Genomic DNA, 25544 nt, shown 5'->3' on the forward strand with positions numbered 1-25544 from the left:
AATATGAAGTGTCCTTCCTTATCTTTTTTGATGAATTTTAGTTGAAAATTGATTTTATTTGATATTAGAATGGCTACTCCAGCTTGCTTCTTCTGACCATTTGCTTGGAAAGTTGTTTTCCAGCCTTTCACTCTGAGGTAGTGTCTGTCTTTGTCTCTGAGGTGTGTTTCCTGTAGGCAGCAGAATGCAGGGTCCTCGTTGCGTATCCAGTTTGTTAATCTATGTCTTTTTATTGGGGAGTTGAGGCCATTGATATTGAGAGATATTAAGGAATAGTGATTATTGCTTCCCGTTATATTCATATTTGGATGTGAGGTTATGTTTGTGTGCTTTCATTCTCTTTGTTTTGTTGCCAAGACGGTTAGTTTCTTGCTTCTTCTGGGGTATAGCTTGCCTCCTTATGTTGGGCTTTACCATTTATTATCCTTTGTAGTGCTGGATTTGTAGAAAGATATTGTGTAAATTTGGTTTTGTCATGGAATATCTTGGTTTCTCCATCAATGTTAATTGAGAGTTTTGCTGGATACAGTAACCTGGGCTGGCATTTGTGTTCTCTTAGGGTCTGTATAACATCAGTCCAGGATTTTCTGGCCTTCATAGTTTCTGGCGAGAAGTCTGGTGTGATTCTGATAGGTCTCCCTTTATATGTTACTTGACCTTTTTCCCTTACTGCTTTTAATATTCTTTCTTTATTTTGTGCGTTTGGTGTTTTGACAATTATGTGACGGGAGGTGTTTCTTTTCTGGTCCAATCTATTTGGAGTTCTGTAGGCTTCTTGTATGTGTATGGGTATCTCTTTTTTTAGGTTAGGGAAGTTTTCTTCTATGATTTTGTTGAAGATATTTACTGGTCCTTTGAGCTGGGAGTCTTCACTCTCTTCTATACCTATTATCCTTAGGTTTGATCTTCTCATTGAGTCCTGGATTTCCTGTATGTTTTGGACCAGTAGCTTTTTCCGCTTTACATTATCTTTGACAGTCGAGTCAATGATTTCTATGGAATCTTCTGCTCCTGAGATTCTCTCTTCCATCTCTTGTATTCTGTTGGTGAAGCTTGTATCTACAGCTCCTTGTCTCTTCTTTTGGTTTTCTATATCCAGGGTTGTTTCCATGTCTTCTTTCTTGATTGCTTCTATTTCCATTTTTAATTCCTTCAACTGTTTGATTGTGTTTTCCTGGAATTCTTTCAGGGATTTTTGCGATTCCTCTCTGTAGGCTTCTACTTGTTTATTAATGTTTTCCTGTGTTTCCCTAAGTGTGTTCATGTCTTTCTTGAAGTCCTCCAGCATCATGATCAAATATGATTTTGAAACTAGATCTTGCTTTTCTGGTGTGTTTGGATATTCCATGTTTGTTTTGGTGGGAGAATTGGGCTCCGATGATGTCATGTAGTCTTGGTTTCTGTTGCTTGGTTTCCTGAGCTTGCCTCTCGCCATCAGATTATCTCTAGTGTTACTTTGTTCTGCTATTTCTGACAGTGCCTAGACTGTCCTATAAGCCTGTGTGTCAGGAATACTGTAGACCTGTTTTCCTCTCTTTCAGTCAGTTATGGGTACAGAGTGTTCTGCTTTTGGGCGTGTAGTTTTTCCTCTCTACAGGTCTTCAGCTGTTCCTGTGGGCCTGTGTCTCGAGTTCACCAGGCAGCTTTCTTGCAGCAGAAAATTTGGTCTTACCTGTGGTCCCGAAGCTCAGGTTCGCTCGTGGGGTGCTGCCCAGTGGCTCTCTGCAGCGGCAGCAACCAGGAAGATCTGTGCCGCCCCTTCCGGGAGCTTCAGTGCACCAGGGTTCCAGATGGTCTTTGGCTTTTTCCTCTGGCGTCCGAGATGTGTGTGCAGGGAGCAGTCTCTTCTGGTTTCCCAGGCTTGTCTGCCTCTCTGAAGGTTTAGCTCTCCCTCCCACGGGATTTGGGTGTAGAGAACTGTTTATCTGGTCTGTTTCTTTCAGGTTCCGGGGGTGTCTCAGGCAGGTGTCCTGCAGCTCCTGGGCCCTCCCCCACGGGAGCCCAGAGGCCTTATACAGTTTCCTCTTGGGCCAGGGATGTGGGCAGGGGTGAGCAGTGTTGGTGGTCTCTTCTGCTCTGCAGCCTCATGAGTGCCCACCTGACCAGGCGGTTGGGTCTCTCTCTCACGGGGTCTGGGAGCAGAGAGCTGCAGCGGGCTGGGATCCGCGGGTGTGGGACTTCCGGTAAACACAGAACGTGCCCTGTCCTAGAGAAATTCTGCTTCCGTGTGTCCCAAGCTCACCAGGCAGCTTTCTTGCAGCAGAAAAGTTGGTCTTACCTGTGGTCCCGAGGCTCAGGTTCGCTCGTGGGGTGCTGCCCAGGGGCTCTCTGCAGCAGCAGCAACCAGGAAGACCTGTGCCGCCCCTTCCGGGAGCTTCAGTGCACCAGGGTTCCAGATGGTCTTTGGCTTTTTCCTCTGGCGTCCGAGATGTGTGTGCAGGGAGCAGTCTCTTCTGGTTTCCCAGGCTTGTCTGCCTCTCTGAAGGTTTAGCTCTCCCTCCCACGGGATTTGGGTGCAGAGAACTGTTTATCTGGTCTGTTTCCTTCAGGGTCCGGCGGTGTCTCTGGCAGGGGTCCTGCCGCTCCTGGGCCCTCCCCCACGGGAGCCCAGAGGCCTTATACAGTTTCCTCTTGGGCCAGGGATGTGGGCAGGGGTGAGCCATCCTCTTTCTTTTTTAAGATCCACCTAGCACTCTTTCATTTTGTTAGCCCTAATCACAAACAGACAGAAGGTTGGAACGTTTATGCTCCTACATAGACTTCATTCAGGGACTGATTTCATTTCTTTAAAAAAAAAAAAAAAGGATTACCTATGTGTTGTAAGTAATAGGGTGTGAGCCTTCCTTTGTTATCAGAAAACGTAGGGCTTTATTCTGAGCTGAAGCCTGACCAGCTAAAAACAGTTTGGTGGACATTTTTCATTCATTCCTTCTTTGATACTGCTCTGTGCAAACCACAAACTAAGACTTTTCACCATCATCAAGGTGGGAAAATAAAGCTGTCGGTGATTTATGGCTAATTTTTTGTGCTCATCTATCAAATCCTATGGCCTTCTTTTCTCAGAAAGATACTACCAGGCTATATCTTTACTTCTTTGTCCTAAATAGGTTGCTTTGGGGACTGCCTTCTACTGGAGGAATTTTTTTTTTTTTTTTAGCTAATCACGTTTCAATGGTTAAGTATGACTTCGCAGCAAAAAAAGCCTCGCAACCTTTAGCTTTCATGCCTCCTTTTTTTTTAAATTAATGAATTTATTTATGCACAAACTTGAGTCTCTCTTAAGAACTTATTACTTAAATAAACACTTAGATCATTAAGGAGTATTATTAGTAAGCATGAGATAGGGGATTTGAGAAAATTATTATTATTTTTTTTATTTTTTTTTTAAATTTTATTTTTTTTAACTTGAGTATTTCTTATTTACATTTCGAGTGTTATTCCCTTTCCCGGTTTACGGGCCAACATCCCCCTAATCCCTCCCCCTCCCCTTTTTTATGGGTGTTCCCCTCCCAATCCTCTCCCATTGCCGCCCTCCCCCCAACAATCACGTTCAGTCTTAGCAGGACCCAGGGCTTCCCCTTACACTGGTGACCTTACTAGGATATTCATTGCTACCTATGAGGTCAGAGTCCAGGGTCAGTCCATGTATAGTCTTTAGGCAGTGGCTTAGTCTCTGGAAGCTCTGGTTGCTTGGCATTGTTTTTCATATGGGGTCTCGAGCCCCTTCAAGCTCTTCCAGTTCTTTCTCTGATTCCTTCAACGGGGGTCCTATTCTCAGTTCAGTGGTTTGCTGCCGGCATTCGCCTCTGTATTTGTTGTATTCTTGCTGTGTCTCTCAGGAGAGATCTACATCCGGCTCCTGTCTGCCTGCACTTCTTTGCTTCATCCATCTTGTCTAATTGGGTGGCTGTATATGTATGGGCCACATGTGGGGCAGGCTCTGAATGGGTGTTCCTTCTGTGTCTGTTTTAATCTTTTTCTCTCTATTCTCTGCCAAGGGTATTCTTGTTCTCCTTTTAAAGAAGGAGTGAAGCATTCACATTTTGATCATCCATCTTTAGTTTCATGTGTTCTAGGCATCTAGGGTAATTCAAGCATTATGGCTAATAGCCACTTATCAATGAGTGCATACCATGTATGCCTTTCTGTGATTGGGTTACCTCACTCAGGATGATATTTTCCAGTTCCAATCATTTGCCTACGAATTTCATAAAGTCATTGTTTTTGATAGCTGAGGAATATTCCATTGTTTAGATGTACCACATTTTCTGTATCCATTCCTCTGTTGAAGGGCATCTGGGTTCTTTCCAGCTTCTGGATATTATAAATAAGGCTGCTATGAACATAGTGGAGCACGTGTCTTTTTTATATGTGGGGGCATCTTTTGAGTATATGCCCAAGAGAGGTATAGCTGGATCCTCAGGCAGTTCAATATCCAGTTTTCTGAGGAACCTCCAGACTGATTTCCAGAGTGGTTGTACCAGTCTGCAAGCCCACCAACAATGGTGGAGTGTTCCTCTTTCTCCACATCCTCTACTTTAAATATGAAGTCTAAAAGAAAATATGTAGTGTGTTACAATCAAGGACCAGTAGAAATGACTTACTATGCTTGGTAAAACAAGAACCATCCAGAAAAGCTTGGGGAAATGACAAGTTTGGGGACACCCTGTGCTGTTTCAGGGTTGTGATGAAGAAAGGTGGCAGGTAAGGCTCTTGGGTTGGTGAAACAATCTATGAAAGAGAAAGCAAGGTACTGACTTAGTTACCTACCGTCCCTAGCTACTTAGACAAAACCGGAAATCAGCAGGAGCAGAAATAATGATATCTTTGCCTTTGTCTAGCTTAAGCAATGGGAAAACTATCCAAGAAAAAGAAATCTTAAAGTCCCAACGTCTGTTAATAACACTTGTAAAGGTCAATATTGCAATATTTTGAGATAGTCCAAACTTTTCCCAGAACTTGATTTGGGGGGAAATTATAATTGAGAAAAGCATATTCAGCCAAACTATAGAATTTTAGATAATTGGTTTTGATAAGGCATCCTTAGAAAAATTCTAAAATCTCTTTAGGTAAAAATTCCAATTAAAAAAGCCATAAAATTAGTCTTCCATATCTGTGGGTCCAGGGATAATGTATAACTCATCACTGTTGAAAATTACTGAAATAAGTAAATAATAAATAAATAAGCATATTAACAAATAAATAAGTTCATAGATAAAGCAGAAAAGTTTAGGGGAGATTTTTTTTCTTTTTATCATTACAGTATTCTCCTTATGAACACAAATCAAACCAAGATTTTGTCAAAAACACAGCTTCGGTGGCAACCTGTTCAGAAGTCACTGCTTTCTTTATTTCTAGCTTTACCACATCGTCTCTATCTTTTCCCTGTTACTGCATCCAGTGATGTCTCAGGCTTCAGTTTGTATCACAAGAAAATAAATGTTTGCTGAAGGAAACGTGGCTGCCCTGCAGCATCTGGGAATAGTCATTTCTCTGTACGATCTCCTTTGCTGTGCTAGGAAATATCTTAGCGAAACCAAGAATTAGTCAGCACAAATAAAATCTCAAGCCAGAGGAGGCATACTTATCTCTCTAACAGAGACAGGTTCAGCGGCTGGCATCCCCCAGAAATCTATGTAGGCATCTTTAATAATAAGGAGTTCGTTGGGTCAGGACTTAGGAAATGAGGTTCTTATCCTAAGGTTGGCATTACTTACCTCCAGGAACAGTGCACTGCCGTCTTATTATTTGAAGCTTTCTTTTCTGCACAGTAGAGTTGCTTAGGCTATCTCTCCCGCCTTTTATCTCTTAGAATATGTAGATAAAATATGAGTCACTTCTCTGATAAATGCCCTCTCAGATAAACATACATTTATCTGAAACATCCCCAACCAAGTCTCTTGTTTCTATCTGCATTTGTGAGAATTCACTTTGCCTGGGAATCATGGGAGAGCAAGTTTGAGGATGATACTTTTTTAAATAGGGCAGCTACTAGTTTATGAAGCCTATGTTGGCCACAAAGTAGCCTAGGGACTTGTCAGTATTCCCTAGGACACTGCACATTTCAAATTTGTTGACATTTCACCCCACTAAGCAATCAAGTCTTCAGAAAGAAGCTTCCAAGGCATTACTGTCTCATGCAAGAGTCATAGCTATGACCCACTGTTCTTTCCTGGGTATACAGCAATTGTTTGGACCTTAGACAATATCTATAAACTCTAGCCACTAGTGGAACTGGAGTCTAAAAAGTGAACTCAAACAGCCTTAATAGAAAAAAACCTTTCCCATCTTCTGACAGAGATCTTACTGTTCTTGCCAAAAATAGTGTTCTTTACTCTGGGCCCCAGAACCCTAGGTGTGGCAAGAAGAGCTTGCATAAATCAGAGGAGATGACACTGCTGTGTCTATTCAACTTAAGGAACTTTTTAAAACCAAATTCCTTCTGTTTCAATTGTTAGTTAAGTGTCCATTAAGATTCTAACCATCCAGAGACTTGATACTCCAGGGTAAGGGAACTATCAGGGGAGCCCCCACCCTCTCAGAAGAGAAGGGAGAGGGGGATGGGGAAGGACACTGTGACCTACAGGGGCAGCAGTTGGGATGTTAAAAAAATTGAATGTGTGCATGATCTATTGCTCCCCAAACTCTAAGCAGCCATTGCACTCCAATTCCAGTTCAGAACACTCACTAAGTCCCGAGATCAGTAGTCTTATGTCTCTGAGAATTGGTATGTGAATGATTTTAATAATTTAGTTGAGATCTAATTGTATATCTTTCCCTACATGAGTGATAATTTAATGAGACTAAGTCCAGTTGGGTGAAAAATGCTACCATTACATAATCAAATGGTCTGGTTCCTACTCTACCTTTCTCACATCTAGTCCTGCCCTGCCGTGTTGTGTCTTCCACCATGCCATTTCTCCATGTGCTCCGTCTATCCAAGCTTTATATTGAAAGAAAAATTATACAGATTTAAGGTTTAAAAATATGAAGTTGAAAGAGTAAGTTTCAAAATTCACAGACTCAGGGCTAAACACTGTGAAAATCAAGTCCAGGCAGCCCCGCCCTGACGCTAGGATTAACAGACCATAAAGATAAAGAAAAGGAATGCAGGAACCAGCCCGAGTTATCAGGACTGACCCAAACCATCTGGCAGCAGGGCACCTCCCTCAGCTTACTCAGAGTCACACCTTAACCAGATGTCCTTCAAACCCTGATATGCCCCTAGCTTCTAAAATCCTGTATGCTCCAGTCAATATGTACTCTCCTGCTGTGCTGTAATCTCACTGCCATGTTTAAATGAGCCAATCACTTATAGCCGCACCAGAAATTAGCCAATTGTGTGTATCCGCACCAAACCCCCTAGCCTTCCCTATATAAACCCCTGACTTTTGAGCTTCGGGGTCGACACCTCTGTCTATTGCGCAGGATACGTGTCGACCGGAGATCCCCGTAAGAGATCTCCGTAATAAACCTCGCCTTTGCTTATTACATCCAAAATGGTCTCTCTGTGTCTGGGGTCCGCGATTTCCCAAGACTTGAGTAAGGGTCTCTCTCTGCGTGGGATCTTTCATTTGGGGGCTCATCCGGAATTGGTGTTTCCTGGAGCGTGCCATCCTGAGACTCAAGCTAGTTTCTTTCAGTATACATTTACATTAGTACCAAGGAAGGAACTTTGTTGACAAACTATGCTAGCTCATACCAATAAGTTGGTTAGTATTAAAATCTTACATGCCTCTGCCACCCTCTGACTTCCTGATGGTACCATCACCCCTCCCACACCACCATTTCTACCACGCCACTTCCTGGCACCACGTTTTATTAATATTAGACATGGGAGAGCCATGGAGGCTCATTTCACCCTGTTTCTCAATGTCAGTGAAAGACCCCAGCTTAAGATGACTGGTTCAGGGAAAGGTTAGAACACTGAGTACACAGCGGCTGCCAAGCAAGATATGTTTGGTTGAAGGCCTGGCAACAGGACGACTGAGGTTGAGCACCTGACAATGAGAAAAGCCCCGGGAGAGGTCCCACACCCTGGTGGGGGGCCGAGTCAGCCGTTATGTTTCAAGAAGGTAGCTAGGAAACTTGCCCCCGGGCTAAACCCTTGCCACATTAGAATCCACCAATTATATCCCTGTAACCATGCATCTGCTTCTGTATGCTTGCTTCTGCTCCCCAGAATCCTATAAAAAGCCCATCCTTGGTTCCGTGGGGCGCGCCAGTCCCCCGAGTGACTGAAGCGCCCGCAGGTGCCTGTGCCTGTGTATCCCGACAATAAACCAAATCCTCTTGCTGATTGCATCCTGTGGTGTCTCGGTCTGGTCTTTGAAGTTGGAGGGTCTCCATCCCGAGGGAAAGTTCTCCCTGAGAGCTTTTTAGTCAGGAGCAGCTAAACTGTTCCTAAACACTCTCATTTCCTGCTTACTTTGTGATCATCGAAAGCAGTAACAAATCTTAGCTTAGATCATTGCCAGTCAGTTAATTGAAATTCATATTAGAAGAAAACAAGGCATTGGGTATGTGAGACTCGAACCTACCCGAGTAATTTCAGAATGTATTAATTTGTATAGAAAGGAATTATATTTGCTACATGGTTTTCACTTTATACAATATCAGAGATTCTTATTACTTCTCTGGAATACAATTTTGACCTTCAGTTTCTTCATAATAGACCCAAATTTCCAGATAATAAGGGAATTGTTTCAAATATAGTTCTAAGGAAAAAAGTCTTTATAACCCTTCTGCACTTATAGTTGTGAAATTATTCAAACAGAATGAATAGGAAACCTGCTTCTCCTTAGGGTAGAACATCATGGTGGTGTCTGGATTGGATTAAGGATTTCAAGTGAACTTCCACTGCTTGTGTGAAACAGAAACAGAAGCAGGGCCCTAGTGAGATTGTAAACACTTTGCATAGGGGAAAATCTTCAGGACCCTTAAGCTCATGCCCAGGAGTTAATGGCCTTGAGAGGAATAGTAGGGAAGGGTGAGGTCCTGTCTCTCCTGCAGCCTTACTCCTGCAAAAAAATATTTTTTAAATGTGTAACACCAGGGGGACCACACCCTGACATTTTGTTTTACCAGATTTTCATAGCCAGACTGGGACTAGTGAATAAGAAAAAAAATCAAGTAAAGTTACATTCTGAGCTCTTTGTTCTTCTGTGGCAAATAAATAACAGGGATGTAAAAAAACAACATGTCATTCACATATATATATATATATATATATATATATATATATATATATATATATATATATTCAGATGACACACAAAATAAACCAACATTTTGGTCAACATGAACTTTATCAGGGCCAATTACTTTTATTCCTCCAGGGAGATCAGATAACACATTCAAGAACAGACCTTTAGCCCTCAGTAAACTTCGTCAGGATATTGTCCTGAAAATAGAATGTTTGTTTTTCAGTCTACTTTATTTTCTTAAACATATTGATGAGGTAGATAATTTGTATATTAACTGTAGATTATAAGCAATACACACCCAGTTAAATTACTCTAAGTAGTAACATGCAAGATTGATTCTATTGACACTCTTTTTCCTTGGCTTAAAGGAAATTTTGAACACTGGTTTAATGTAATTTTTTTTTATTAACTTGAGTATTTCTTATTTACATTTCGAGTGTTATTCCCTTTCCCGGTTTCCGGGCCAACATCCCCCTAATCCCTCCTCCTCCCCTTCTTCATGGGTGTTCCCCTCCCCATCCTCCCCCCATTGCCGCCCTCCCCCCAACAATCTAATTCACCGGGGGTTCAGGACCAAGGGCTTCCCCTTCCACTGGTGCTCTTACTAGGATATTCATTGCTTCCTATGAGGTCAGAGTCCAGGGTCAGTCCATGTATAGTCTATAACTAGTGGCTTAGTCCCTGGAAGCTCTGGTTGCTTGGCATTGTTGTTCATAAGGGGTCTCGAGCCCCTTCGAGCTCATCGAGTTCTTTCTCTGATTCCTTCAACGGGGGTCCTATTCTCAGTTCAATGGCTTGCTGCTGGCATTCGCCTCTGTATTTGCTGTATTCTGGCTGTGTCTCTCAGGAGAGATCTACATCTGGTTCCTGTCAGCCTGCCCTTCTTTGCTTTGTCTAATTGGATGGCTGTATATGTATGGGCCACATGTGGGGCAGGCTCTGAATGGGTGTTCCTTCTGTGTCTGTTTTAATCTTTTCCTCTCTATTCCCTGACGAGGGTATTCTTGTTCCCCATTTAAAGAAGGAGTGAAACATTCACATTTTGATCATCTGTCTTGAGTTTCATGTGTTCTAGGCATCTAGGGTAATTCAAGCATTTAGGCTAATAGCCACTTATCAATGACTGCATACCATGTGTGTTTCTCTGTGATTGGGTTACCTCACTCAGGATGATATTTTCCAGTTCCAAACATTTGCCTACGAATTTCATAAAGTCATTGTTTTTGATAGCTGAGAAACATTCCATTGTGTAGATATACCACATTTTCTGTATCCATTCCTCTGTTGAAGGGCATCTGGGTTCTTTCCAGCTTCTGGCTATTAAAAATAAGGCTGCTATGAACATAGGGGAGCACGTGTCTTTTTTATATATTGGGGCATCTTTTGGGTATATGCCCAAGAGAGGTATAGCTGGATCCTCAGGCTAATGTCCAATGTCCAATTTTCTGAGGAACCTCCAGACTGATTTCCAGAATGGTTTTACCAGTCTGCAATCCCACCAAAAATGGAGGAGTGTTCCTCTTTCTCCACATCCTCGCCAGCATCTTCTGTCACCTCAGTTTTTGATCTTAGCCATTCTCACTGGTGTGAGGTGAAATCTCAGGGTTGTTTTGATTTGCATTTCCCTTATGACTAAAGATGTTGAACATTTCTTTAGGTGTTTCTCAGCCATTCGGCATTCCTCAGCTGTGAATTCTTTGTTTAGCTCTTAACCCCATTTTTTAATAGGGTTATTTGTCTCCCTGTGGTCTAACTTCTTGAGTTCTTTGTATATTTTGGATATAAGGCCTCTATCTGTTGTAAGATTGGTAAAGATCTTTTCCCAATCTGTTGGTTGCCGTTTTGTCCTAACCACCGTGTCCTTTGCCTTACAGAAGCTTTGCAGTTTTATGAGATCCCATTTGTCGATTCTTGATCTTAGAGCATAAGCCATTGGTGTTTTGTTCAGGAAATTTTTTCCAGTGCCCATGTGTTCCAGATGCTTCCCTAGTTTTTCTTCTATTAGTTTGAGTGTGTCTGGTTTGATGTGGAGGTCCTTGATCCACTTGGACTTAAGCTTTGTACAGGGTGATAAGCATGGGTCGATCTGCATTCTTGTACAGGTTGACCTCCAGTTGAACCAGCACCATTTGCTGAAAATGCTATCTTTTTTCCATTGGATGGTTTTGGCTCCTTTGTCAAAAATCAAGTGACCATAGGTGTGTGGGTTCCTTTCTTGGTCTTCAATTCTATTCCATTGGTCTATCTGTCTGTCTCTGTACCAATACCATGCAGTTTTTATCACTATTGCTCTGTAATACTGCTTGAGTTCAGGGATAGTGATTCCCCCTGAAGTCCTTTTATTGTTGAGGATAGTTTTAGCTATCCTGGGTTTTTTGTTATTCCAGATGAATTTGCAAATTGTTCTGTCTAACTATTTGAAGATTTGGATTGGTATTTTGATGGGGATTGCATTGAATCTGTAGATCGCTTTTGGTAATATGGCCATTTTTACTTTATTAATCCTGCCAATCCATGAGCATGGGAGATCTTTCCATCTTCTGAGGTCTTCTTCGATTTCTTTCTTCAGAGTCTTGAAGTTCTTATTGTACAAATTTTTTACTTGCTTGGTTAAAGTCACACCGAGATACTTTATATTATTTGGGTCTATTATGAAGGGTGTAGTTTCCCTAATTTCTTTCTCGGCTTGTTTCTCTTTTGTATAGAGGAAGGCTACTGATTTATTTGAGTTAATTTTATACCCAGCCACTTTGCTGAAGTTGTTTATCAGCTTTAGTAGTTCTCAGGTGGAACTTTTGGGATCACTTAATGTACTATCATATCATCTGCAAAAATTTCATATTTTGACTTCTTCTTTTCCGATCTGTATCCCCCCAACCTACTTTTGTTTTCTGATTGCTCTGGCTAGAACTTCAAGAACTATATTGAATAAGTAGGGAGAGAGTGGGCAGCCTTGTCTAGTTCCTGATTTTAGTGGGATTGCTTCAAGTTTCTCTCCATTTAGTTTAATGTTAGCAACTGGTTTGCTGTATATGGCTTTTACTATGTTTAGGTATGGGCCTTGAATTCCTATTCTTTCCAGGACTTTTATCATAAAGGGGTGTTGAATTTTGTCAAATTCTTTCTCACCATCTAATAAAATGATCATGTGGTTTTGTTCTTTCAGTTTGTTTATATAATGGATCACGTTGATGGTTTTCCATATATTAAACCATCCGTGCATGCCTGGGATGAAACCAACTTGATCCTGGTGGATGATTGTTTTGATGTGCTCTTGGATTTGTTTGCCAAAATTTTATTGAGTATTTTTGTGTCGATATTCATAAGGGAAATTGGTCTGAAGTTCTCTTTCTTTGTTGGGTCTTTGTGTGGTTTGGGTATAAGAGTAATTGTGGCTTCATAGAAGGAATTTGATAGTGCTCCATCTGTTTCAATTTTGTGGAATAGTTTGGATAGTATTGGTATGAGGTCTTCTATGAAGGTCTGATAGAATTCTGCACTAAACCCGTCTGGACCTGGGCTCTTTTTGCTTGGGAGACCTTTAATGACTGCTTCTATTTCCTTAAGAGTTATGGGGGTTGTTTAACTGGTTTGTCTGTTCCTGATTTAACTTCAGTACCTGGGATCTGTCTAGGAAATTGTCTATTTCCTGAAGATTTTCAAGTTTTCTTGAATATAGGTTTTTATAGTAAGATCTGATGATTTTTTGGATTTCATCTGAATCCGTAGTTATGTCTCCCTTTTCATTTCTGATTTTGTTAATTTGGACACACTCTCTGTGTCCTCTCGTTAGTCTGGCTAAGGGTTTATCTATCTTGTTGATTTTCTCAAAGAACCAACTTTTGGTTCTGTTGATTCTTTCTATGGTCCTTTTTGTTTCTACTTGGTTGATTTCAGCTCTGAGTTTGATTATTTCCTGCCTTCTACTCCTCCTGGGTGTATTTGCTTCTTTTTGTTCTAAAGCTTTTAGGTGTGCTGTCAAGCTGGTGACATACGCTCTTTCCTGTTTCTTTCTGCAGGCACTCAGCGCTATGAGTTTCCTCTTAACACAGCTTTCATTGTGTCCCATAAGTTTGGGTATGTTGTACCTTCATTTTCATTAAATTCTAAAAAGTCTTTATTTTCTTTCTTTATTTCTTCCTTGACCAGGTTATCATTGAGTAGAGCATTGTTCAATTTCCTCGTATATGTGGGCATTCTTCCCTTATTGTTATTGAAGACCAGCTTTAGGCCGTGGTGGTCTGATAGCACGCATGGGATTCTTTCTATCTTTCTGTACCTGTTGAGGCCCGTTTTTTGACCAATTATATGGTCAATTTTGGAGAAAGCACCATGAGGAGCTGAGAAGAAGTTATATCCTTTTGCTTTAGGATAGAATGTTCTATAAATATCCGTTAAGTCCATTTGGCTCATGACTTCTCTTATTCTTTCTACGTCTCTGTTTAATTTCTGTTTCCATGATCTGTCCATTGATGAGAGTGGCGTGTTGAACTCTCCCACTATTATTGTGTGAGGTGCAATGTGTGTTTTGAGCTTTAGTAAGGTTTCTTTTACGTATGTAGGTGCCCTTGTATTTGGGGCATAGATAGTTTGGATTGAGAGTTCATCTTGGTGGATTTTTTCTTTGATGAACATGAAGTGTCCTTCCTTATCTTTTTTGATGACTTTTAGTTGAAAATTGATTTTATTTGATATTAGAATGGCTACTCCAGCTTGCTTCTTCTGACCATTTGCTTGGAAAGTTGTTTTCCAGCCTTTCACTCTGAGGTAGTGTCTGTCTTTGTCTCTGAGGTGTGTTTCCTGTAGGCAGCAGAATGCAGGGTCCTCGTTGCGTATCCAGTTTGTTAATCTATGTCTTTTTATTGGGGAGTTGAGGCCATTGATATTGAGAGATATTAAGGAATAATGATTATTGCTTCCTGTTATATTCATATTTGGATCTGAGGTTATGTTTGTGTGCTTTTCTTCTCTTTGTTTTGTTGCCAAGACGATTAGTTTCTTGCTTCTTCTAGGGTATAGCTTGCCTCCTTATGTTGGGCTTTACCATTTATTATCCTTTGTAGTGCTGGATTTGTAGAAAGATATTGTGTAAATTTGGTTTTGTCATGGAATATCTTGGTTTCTCCATCTATGTTAATTGAGAGTTTTGCAGGATACAGTAACCTGGGCTGGCATTTGTGTTCTCTTAGGGTCTGTATGACATCTGTCCAGGATCTCTGGCTTTCATAGTTTCTGGCAAAAAGTCTGGCGTGATTCTGATAGGTCTGCCTTTATATTTTACTTTACCTTTTTCCCTTACTGCTTTTAATATTCTTTCCTTATTTTGTGTGTTTGGTGTTTTGACTATTATGTGACGGGAGAAGTTTCTTTTCTGGTCCAATCTATTTGGAGTTCTGTAGGCTTCTTGTATGCTTATGGATATCTCTTTCTTTAGGTTAGGGAAGTTTTCTTCTATGATTTTGTTGAAGATATTTACTGGTCCTTTGAGCTGGGAGTCTTCACTCTCTTTTATACCTATTATCCTTAGGTTTGGTCTCCTCATTGAGTCCTGGATTTCCTGTATGTTTTGGACCAGTAGCTTTTTCCGCTTTACATTATCTTTGACAGTTGAGTCAATGATTTCTATGGAATCTTCTGCTCCTGAGATTCTCTCTTCCATCTCTTGTATTCTGTTGGTGAAGCTCGTATCTACAGCTCCTTGTCTCTTCTTTTGGTTTTCTATATCCAGGGTTTTTTCCATGTGTTCTTTCTTTATTGCTTCTATTTCCATTTTTAATTCCTTCAACTGTTTGATTGTGTTTTCCTGGAATTCTTTAAGGGATTTTTGTGACTCCTCTCTATGGGCTTCTACTTGTTTATTTTATGTTTTCCTGGAATTCTTTTAGGGATTTTTTAGATTCCTCTCTGTAGGCTTTTACTTGTGTATTTATGTTTTCCTGTGTTTCTCTAAGGGAGTTCTTCATGTCTTTCTTGAAGTCCTCCAGCATCATGATCAAATATGATTTTGAGTCTAGATCTTGCTTTTCTGGTGTGTTTGGATATTCCGTATTTGCTTTGGTGAGAGAATTGGGCTCCGATGATGTCATGTAATCTTGGTTTCTGTTGCTTGGGTTCCTGTGCTTGCCTCTTGCCATCAGATTATCTCTAGTGTTACTTTGTTCTGCTATTTCTGACAGTGGCTAGACTGTCCTATAAGCCTGTGTTTCAGGAGTGCTGTAGACCTGTTTTCCTGTTTTCTTTCAGCCAGTTATGGGGAGAGAGTGTTCTGCTTTCGGGCATGTAGTTTTTCTTATCTACAGGTCTTCAGCTGTTCCTGTGGGCCTGTGTCTTGAGTTCACCAGGCAGGTTGCTTGCAGTAGAAAAGTTGGTCTTACCTGTGGTCCCAAGGCTCAAGTTTGCTCGTGGGGTGTTGCTTATGAGCTCTCTGAGGTGGCAGCCACCAGGAAGATCTGCGCCACCCTTTCCGGGAGTCTGTGCACCAGGGTTCCAGATGGCGTTTGGTGTTTTCCTCTGGAATCAGTAATGTGTGCAGTGTGCAGTCTCTTCTGGTTTCCCAGGCGTGTCTGCCTCTCTCCTAAGGCAACTCTTATAAAGAACCTTTAATTGGGGCTGGCTTACAGATTTAGAGGTTATCTTATATCAGGAAGCATGGCAGTGTCCAGGCAGCCACGGCACTGGAGGAGCTGACAGTTCTATACCTTGTTTCAAAGACAAACAGGAGATGACTGACCACTTTAATGTAATTTTAAAACTGTTTCAAAAGGCTAAATTTAGGACAGTAGATATTGAAGTCACATTTCTTATTTTCTAATCTAATACGTATCTTTCAAAGTCCCTTATAATCTAGGGCACAATGTTTTCCCCCCAGAAAAATGACAAAGATCTAAAAAACTTGGAACAAACTAATCTCAGACAATGACTGATTTCTCTACAGTTGTAATTAAGAAGAAAATCACTGGATCATCTTGGGTTCCAAGCAAGAAAGAAGCAGCATGTGGGACAGAAAGCAAGTTTACCATCAACTACACCAAGAACATTTTGAAAGCAAACCAAGTGTTTCCATTGTACACTTCCCAGTGAGAGGGATGGAAAAGATAAGATTCAAGCTTAGGTCCTTACACTGTGCAAGTATTTCCTTAAACGCATAGATAGACTGGTACTATGCATTCAATTATCTAGTTACAAACTGCTGTGCGACTTCAGGAAGAGTTAACTTCGGAGTATGATAACATAGGAAGGAGATGTGACTTCAGTTACAATTTACCCACTTGTACTTTAAGGGCAAATTAACATTCCAGGGAAAGGAACCCAGTGAACATAGCTTTGAAAAATGTAAGCACAGCATCTTAAAGAGGCCATAAACAGCTTAATTTTACTGGCAGCAGAAGTCAATGAGTCTATAGAATCTGAGGTAAGAGAGCTCTTGTCCAGAGCCTCTGGAACGTGGCTAAGGGGTTGGAGTAGGATATTTGGTAGGAAGTGGGAAGTGTACTTTCTGAGTCAGAGTGAGATACAATAATGTTGCAAAGTTGCAGAAGTAAAAGGAAGACATTGGAAACTCAGGTCACATGTCTCAGATGTGATATTGCTGAACAAATGCAGGTGGATTTTGTACATCTCATCCTTCAGTCTTTCTGTCCTCTTTTCAGAATACCTCAGCCTTTAATGACACTCAATAACCCAGATTGTGTTCCGTGATCCATTTAACCTGACAGGTCTTCTAGATCATACTCATGAATATTTTGTGTTGTATTTGTGGTTTGCAGCACACTAGTACACAGTAGCACCCACACAACTGTTTGATAAATGCTGAGGGACTGGACAATTATATAGGGTAATTATGCAATTAAAATTTTCAGTTAATTGATCACCTGCACTATTTCTGCCTGGACATAGAAGGCCACTCTTTCTGATTGCGCCTTTTCTTATGCTTCCTAAGTCAAAGCACTCACTAAGACCTCTAAGAATCCTGTACAGCATCAATAATTTACTTTCTTCTTGATGATGTCAGAAAAACAAACAAAAAGCTCAATGTTCATTTCTTGATTTGTTGTTCTTACAATGAGTTCATTATATGCCGTCCCAGAATTTAGTGGTGACAGACAGCAACCATTTTATTCTCATGTTATCCCAGGTAAGATGTTTAGGTAGTGTGCATTTAGACTGTTCTTCGTTAAAACCTTCCAAATCCCCTCACTGGGAAAGCAGGCAATACTATGATCTTCTAAGGAGATAACTAGCACAATATTAAAAATGTTGACTGTGTCCAGGAAGCTCATCTCATGCTGAAGGTAGGTTATCCTTTCAGTACTCTCCAGACAATTTCAGGATAGCCAGGTTTGTATGTAGTGTTTAACCCTTTCCCAGGTAGGTAGCCCCACAGGAGTCATCACGAAGATTATTCTGTTAGTGATTTGATCTCAAAGACCTTGTATCATCTGCCTCACACTGTAAATTGAAACTTCTCTGTTGTCCTTTTTTTCTCTCTCTCTCTCTAATTCCTCCCACCGGGGTCCCATTCTCAGTTCAGTAGTTTGCTGCTAACGTTCGCCTATGCTCTGGCTATGTCTCTCAGGAGAGAGTTATATCCAGTTCCTGTCAGCATGCACTTCTTAGCTTCATCAATCTTATTTGGTTTTGGTGGCTGTATGTATATGGGCCACGTAGGGCAGGTTCTGAATGGCCATTCCTTCGGTCTCTGCTCCAAACTTTGCTTCTATATCCCCTCCTATGAATATTTTTGTTCCCCATTTTAAGAAGTGAAGCATCCGCACTTTGGTCATCCTTCTTTTAGAGGTTCATGTGGTCTGTGGATTGCATGTTGGGTAGTTTGACCTTTTGGGTTAATATCCACTTATCAGTGAGTGCATATCATTTGTGTTTTTCTGTGAATGGGTTACCTCACTCAGGATGATATTTTCTAGTTCAATCCATTTGCCTATAATTTCATGAAGTAATTGCTTTAGTAGCTGAGTAGTACCCATTTGTGTGATGTACACATTTTCTGTATCTATCCCTCTGTCAAAGGACATCTGGGTACTTTCCAGCTTCTGGCTATTATAAATATGAACATAGTGGAGCACGTGTCTTTGCTGTATGTTGGAGCATCTTTTGGGTATATGCCCAGGAGAGCTCTGTGTTGTCCTTCTTAGAGTGAAGAGGGAAAACAGATGAAAAATAAGAACATAGCAGTCATAATTTAGACTGGTGCGTCTTTTGCAACATCAGCTAAGTTGCTCTTGCCTGTTTTGATCTTAATTATCTTGAATGTTGCCAAAATCTTTGTCTTAGTTCTTAAAGCCCTTTACAGTATTACTTCCTTCTTCAACCGTTTCCTGCAGATCCCCCTATTTCTTCCTGAACAAACCACAACTCTTAGTTTCATTTCACATTCCTAATATTTTCCAACATGATTGTTATGCAAATTATAGCATGATAAAATTTGATGCTTCTTAACATTCCCTTGCCTTTCTGCTTCTGTTACTATTTTTCACTTAAAAAGTTTTTTAGATCTTACTTAAAGTGGAATAGCAACATTTGACTCAGAAGATTTGAGACATATCTGAGATGAAAAAGTCTCTTCCCCGAGTTCCAGCTTTCATAGGACCAGAAGGGGTTGTGCAAGTTACCAAGAGAGAAGAACTCACTAGCCCTACTCTGCTGTGATATCTATGATCCAGAATAATGCTTTTATTATTTTCGTGGAACTTTCTCCTCTGGAGAGTATCACTTTTTCAAACCTTCATTAGCAAATTTATATCGGCTTTTCAAGATCTAACCAACCAAATAAAAAAGAACAAAACAATAATTCAAATGTTACAGAAAATTCTCAAAGTCCACTCCTGAATGAAAAGGCAAAACAAAATAGTATTTAAAAATAGCAATTTTATAATTATGATAATAATTATAAATATTTCTATGAAATACTGGAATATTTTTCTCTTTACTCTCTTCTCTTTTTATTTCATATTGCCATTTCCTTGTGTTATTTTAATCCCATTTATTAGATTGTGATTTACTGAAGGAAAGAGATTTTAGTAAACTTTATTTTTGACTGTGAATGAAGAGAATGGTTTCTTTAAAATACACATTCTCTCATGTATTCGAATATCAAGCATTGAGGATAAGACAGAGACAGAGTGGATAGTAGAAAAATGGATACTGCAAGTTTCAGAAGTAATGACGATATATTACTTTTACAATTATTGATAATTTTTAAAGCCATTTGATTGATAAACAGAGACTCTTTACATATTGTTTTTTATTTGCTACATCTTAGAGATCTTCTGAAATCTGGAAGTTAAAAGATAAAACTTGATGTTGTTATTGTTGGCTTAAATTATTTTATTTTTACTAATTTTTGAAACTAGCTCTTGCTGTGGCCTAAAACATACAATGTAGACAAGGCTAGCCTTGGACTTTGAATGCTTCTTCAGCCACTGCTACATGAATGCAGAGGTCATGGATATGCACTGTCATACCAAGCAAAATGATGTTTTATCAAAGGAACATCATATATGCACACTTACTCTTTTAACCTTTGTTAGCTCAGTTCCTGCTAGGTGTCAGGAGGATTTCATACCTGATGAGTAATCATGAGGAAGTTAATATTCTAGGATGAAGCAAAAATGTAATAAAATATGAAAAAGAGAAAAAAGATAATCATATTTTCTATAAAAGCTCAAAATAAAACAGTGTGAGAAAAAAAAGACTAGTTCTTTTTGCGGAACATTTAGGGTGGACTTCATGAAAGCCTGAATTATATGATTAGAAGCAAGGGAAGGAAAGGAAGCAAAGAACACAGAGAGGGCAAATTATTAAAGCAAGAATGGGATCCATTGAAACACTAAAAGCATAAAAACCCATCTGCCACATGAGAAGCAGAGAAAGAAGACCAGTTGTTTGGAATATATTGAAATGAGAGGTCAATTATGACAATATCAGTAAGGCACGGGCCAGAGCATTTAAGAACTTTGGGAAGTTAATAATAAGAAATCTGGATTCATCCTAAAAGGGATTAAAAGGCCTCAGGAGAATTTTATATTTAAGATGCGTTCAGTGTCCTGAGTTACCCTGAAGAATTAGCCATGAGATATTATCCTCAGATAGATCTTCCCATGTACATAGAAAGGTAATAAAATGTGTAATGTTTATACCTTCTAGTTCAAGCCCTAAAGCAGCAAAGAAGTCAATTTTTATGCTCATACATTAGTCTCCATGTTCAAGAAAAATTAGTAAGAGAAACAGTGCATTTAAAATAAAACATAACTTGCTGTAGACTTAATCGTGGCCTAGCATTGGAAGCAACTACCTTCATGGCCAAGGATCAGTCGTTTTACAGCGTGGTTGTCAACAGCAAAATCCCTTTTCTAAAATGACCATTAGCAATTACCTAGAACATTCTATGGCCATTGAAAATCAGGAAAATATTGGATTCTGCATTTAAATGACTTTCATTGAGAAAGCCAATTGCATATTTTAGACAAACAGAACCAGTTGGATGAAAAAAAGATAACGCTGCTCTGTGTCCAGATGTTTTCTCAACATAACACGAGGCGAGCAGACCTTGAGAAACAAGCTGTACACACTATGCCATCATAGACAGTGGATTTCCACGAAAAGGACTTTTAAGTTAGCAAACATATTTAGAAAAAGTGAAGGCAACTGTGACCGTTTCCATACTAAATGAATCTTCCTACACTCATGATCTACCCCGAGTAATTCCAAACTTTCTAAGTTTAAGTGTTCCCTTTCCTATTTAGGAATTCTTTGATCTAAGTTGACATTTCCATCATGATCCATCTACTGCGACCATCCATATTATGATTATCAGAAATCAGGAAAATGGAATAAATGACAGTTACACAGCAATGTCCCCTCCCTTCCCTCTGCCCGCTCTCCCTGAGATAGTATCTAAGGGTGACTTTGAACTTCTGAATCTCTTGCTTCTGCTTTCTGAGTGCTGCAAGTACACGTGAATGCCATCACACCTGTTTTTAGGCAGTGCTGTGAACTGAACCCTGCAAATGTTTGTAACTGCAATGTGAGAGATTCCCATACCTTTTTTTTTGCCTTCACATGCATAGGTACATGGGGCCATACAGATACTTGTGCACACACTCACAGAGGCACATGCAGGCATGGATGAATAAATGAAATAGATCTTCAGAGCAAATATGGAGAGAAAGTGTGGAACAGAGACAGAAGGAAAGACCATCCAGAGCCCTCCCCACCTGGGGATCCATCCCATATACAGCCACCAAACCCAGACAATATTGCTGATGCCAAGAAGCGCATGCTGACAGGAGCCTGATACACCTGTCTCCTGAGAAGCTCTGCCAGAGCATGACAAATATAGGCACGGATGGTTGCACTCAACCATTGAACTGAGAAGAGGGTCCCCAATGGAATAGTTAGAGAAATGACTGAAGGAGCTGAAGGGGTTTGTAACTCCAAAGGAATAACAATAATATCAACCAACCAGATCCCTCAGAGCTCCCAGGGACTAAACCACTATCCCAAAAACACATAGGGATGGACCTATGGCTCCAGTGGCATATGCAGCAGCGGATAATCTTGTTGGGCATCAATGGGAGGAGAGGCCTTTGGTCCTGTGAGAGCTTGATACCCCAGTGTATGGGAATGTCAGGGCAGAGAGGTAGGAGGGAGTGGGTGGGAGGGAAAGCACCCTCATAGAAGTAGGGGGAGATAGCAGGTTTCTGGAGGGAAAACCAGGAAAGGGAAATAACATTTGGAATGTAAATAAAAAATATCCAATAAATGTCAAAAAAAGTATGCTTTAATAAATGACAAATACCATAATCCTAGTATATTGTAGCACAGCGTAATATTTATGTAGTGAGTAAGATGACTCAAGTGTTAGGACCTCTATGCTCAAGGTTATGGTATTGCCATTTTTCTTTTTAAAGTTCTTGGTAGATAGCTTCTTTAAGAATAGAATTAAAAATTTCCCAATTCACTTCATATACTTCCACAGATTTCTAATTAGAGTGAACTCAAAATAAATATTATAAAACAAAAGTGTAGTTGTTTGAATGATAGATTTCCCCCATAGTCTCATACATATGATCATTTAGTCCCCAGTTGGTGGCACTGCTCTGAGAGTTTATTTAAACCCTTAGATGAGACGTCCTCACTGGAGGAAGCATTTCACTAGGGGTGAGTTTTGAGAATTTATAACCTCAAACCACTTCCAGTTTGTTCTCTGCTTTCTGCTTATGTTGAATATTGAATAAGCAGCTTCTTTTGAGCTTCCTGATCCTGCATCCATTCATGTCTTTCCCAATTCTTATGGACTCAAGCCCACTGATGGAATCGTACACTAAAATTAACTCTTCCTTAAACTGTTTCTGGTCATGTCATTCTCTCACTACATCTATAAAGCTATGAATGCACATTATCAGTTAATCATTTATTATTTATTGCTTTTTTTTCTCTCAAAGAAAATTCTGGGAGAGTTTGAAACATTGTTTATTTTGATTATTGATCTATTCCTAGAACTATCCCTGATTTGTGTTATACACTTATCCAGCTTCTGTGGGGACTCAACTAGCACATAGCAACTGATAGGGCAGATTATGAATAAAATATCAAGGGATGAATAGAGTTCTTATTCTTTACTTTCTATTTATTTGTGGTATTAGAATTTTTAATATGGAATCACTTAGACAGTTATTAGGAAAACCTAGAAATAGGAAACAAAAGACCTTGTGCCTTTAATTCAACTCATTAACACATTCTGCACTAACTTTCCCTTTCAATTTTCAATAAAATCCACTTGTGCTCAAAATTAGGTTAATTACTTTCATCTCCACTGTGTTTGTGGGGCTTAATTCTAAATGCAACTCTACATTTCTTATCATTTCAAAAGAAATATTCTTGATAATTATTCATGATGAGTTGAGAGGACTTGTTACCCTGGGGTTTTTATCTGTAACATCTAATAAATCTATAGTTGGCCCCAATGTAACTCAAAGACTCAAGAGTCTGAGGACACATATGCATAATGTTTATGTACAACTATGCCTTTCTAATGTATGCCAGACTGAAAATATTAACTATTTTTCTTTTACAAAACAAAGGCTGCCTAAATACAGAGAAAAATTAGATAAATTGTCTTAAGGATCTAATTTTTTGCAATATATGTTTCTATTAGCTCTGTCCTATTATCCCAAATAAGCAAAGGTAAGCGCTGTCTGCAGTGCAGAATTACAAATACCAAGTTCTCACTAAAAGGTTACCTACTCACAGAATCCAGTAAAATGGGGGTCATAAGAGGCAGAAATGCAGAAATGTTTGAATAAGACATTCTAAAATGGTGTGGAGTAAAAGACATTGATTCTGATTTCCTAGCATAGCAGAACAATCTAAGATACACCTCACTATAAATTAAAAAGCACAACATGTACCTTCTCACCAAACAGAAATAGCGATTAGTGTTTGAGGAACTGGAAGTATATGATACCGACATCTGGTCATCACATATTCTGCACATGTATCACATTATCATTTGGTATTTGAGGGATGTGCTCCTATCATGTTCCAGTAACTATTTAGCATTGGTTGCAAGAGGAGAGTGTGTGTTTTCTTATGGGGAACCTGGAGTCACACAAAATTGCCTTTCATTTAATCATATAATCATGTTTATCATACTATGGCCTTAAGAAAACTGAAAAGGAGTAAATTTTGTAGGTAATGAGAACAACATTGAGAAAAGTACATGTACTTTCCCCCCCTTTAGTTCTGATAGATCTATGAGACTGGTTTTCTTAATTCCCCATTTAGACAGCCAAGTTGGGTCAAGCCCAGATGTTAATAGCACATAGTCCCATATATTACGCTGCACATCTTCTATATGAGCTAAGCTCTATGCCTGCCTAAAGTCCATCTCCGAAATCTTGTTTACATTCCAAGTAATAGGAAGGACTAAATGCTAAGCTTTAGCTCCTGAGGTTCTCTTTAAGTTCCACGGTGTCCTCAAAAGTCCTGAAGTTCACAGTTGAGTACTAGAGGTGATCAATGTAGGCCTTTCCCACTGTGACCCTCCTCTGTCCTGCAGTAGCCAGGTGGGCCATAGCTCCAGCTTCTCCCCTCTAGGGAGAGCTCCTGGGTGGTCAAACCAGGCCTGTGGGCTTACACAGCTGCCTTCCATATTGCCTTCCAAGCAGCTGGGCACGTGAGCTGCTCCAGCAAGTCGGAGTCATATTGTGCAAACTGCTGTGTATTCCTGGCAGCTTTGACACTGGCTGGGTCCCTCCAGGAAATGAAGGGAAATCTCTAAGTGAGCTTGGCAAGAGCTGCCCTGGGAGAGGAAGCAACAGACACTTTGACCTTATTAAATTCTCAGCACAGACTCTTTCAAAGTGCCACGCTGTATCTTAAGCTACACATGTTCTCTACGTCCTATCATGGTGTTCATTATCCAGTATGTGCTCAGCTAAATATTACTGAATGGATGGATGGATGCATGCACGACTCTGTGAAAGGTGTGCACTTCTGTTTGTTTTGTTTAAGGCCAATAAGGATGCACGACATTTATTTGGAAGTACTTTGACAAGTTCCTTGAGCCAATGCTTACGTAGTCTGTTACAACCCTGCTCTCAACATTGACTTAAGTATTTTTATTTCCCTCCTCTTTTGAAGTTGTTTAATTTTCATACTTATTGCTGTCCTTGGGCTCTTGGTTAATTTTTACCGAGCGACTGAGTCTGAATAGACTTAATTGCGTTTGTTTGTTTAAACAGAATACAAAGAAGCTCAAGAATCTAAAACACCTTTTCTTTGTCTCTATGGCCTCTTGTACTACAGAGGGAGAGGAGAAGGTACCCAGCATCTCTGTGAACAGGCTTGTATCAGGATCTGAAAGGATTTCAGACTCTGCAGCACTTAGTCACCAAAGGTCAGGGTGAGCTGTTTTCTGGACAGTTTCTGTATGGCCTTACCCCACAGGAGAAGTTCAAACTGAACTGGGATTATAAAGATGTCAACTTCACCCATTGAAGAATGCAAACTGGGCTGTTAGGAAGAATGGATCAGTGGTATGACTTTGAAAGATCTACCTTGTGCTTGGTCTTTCCTCTCTCTCAGTTCCCTGTCATGCAGTGAGCCCCTGTATTCTACCACATTCTTCACACCATGGTGCCACACAGGCCCAAAAGGACAGAGTCAAAGGATCATGTATTGAAGTTTCCAACAGAAATAAATCATCTATCCTCATGTTGTTTCCTTAAATGCTTTATTTTTTCTCAGCAACAAGAAAAGACTAACACATAGGAAACACCCACAAGGCACACATGAGATTGGGCTTTCACCAGTCTC

This window comes from Rattus norvegicus, chromosome 7 (assembly GCF_021556685.1).
Source record: "Rattus norvegicus strain SHRSP/BbbUtx chromosome 7, alternate assembly SHRSP_T2T, whole genome shotgun sequence".
In the NCBI taxonomy this organism is placed as follows: Eukaryota; Metazoa; Chordata; class Mammalia; order Rodentia; family Muridae; genus Rattus; species Rattus norvegicus.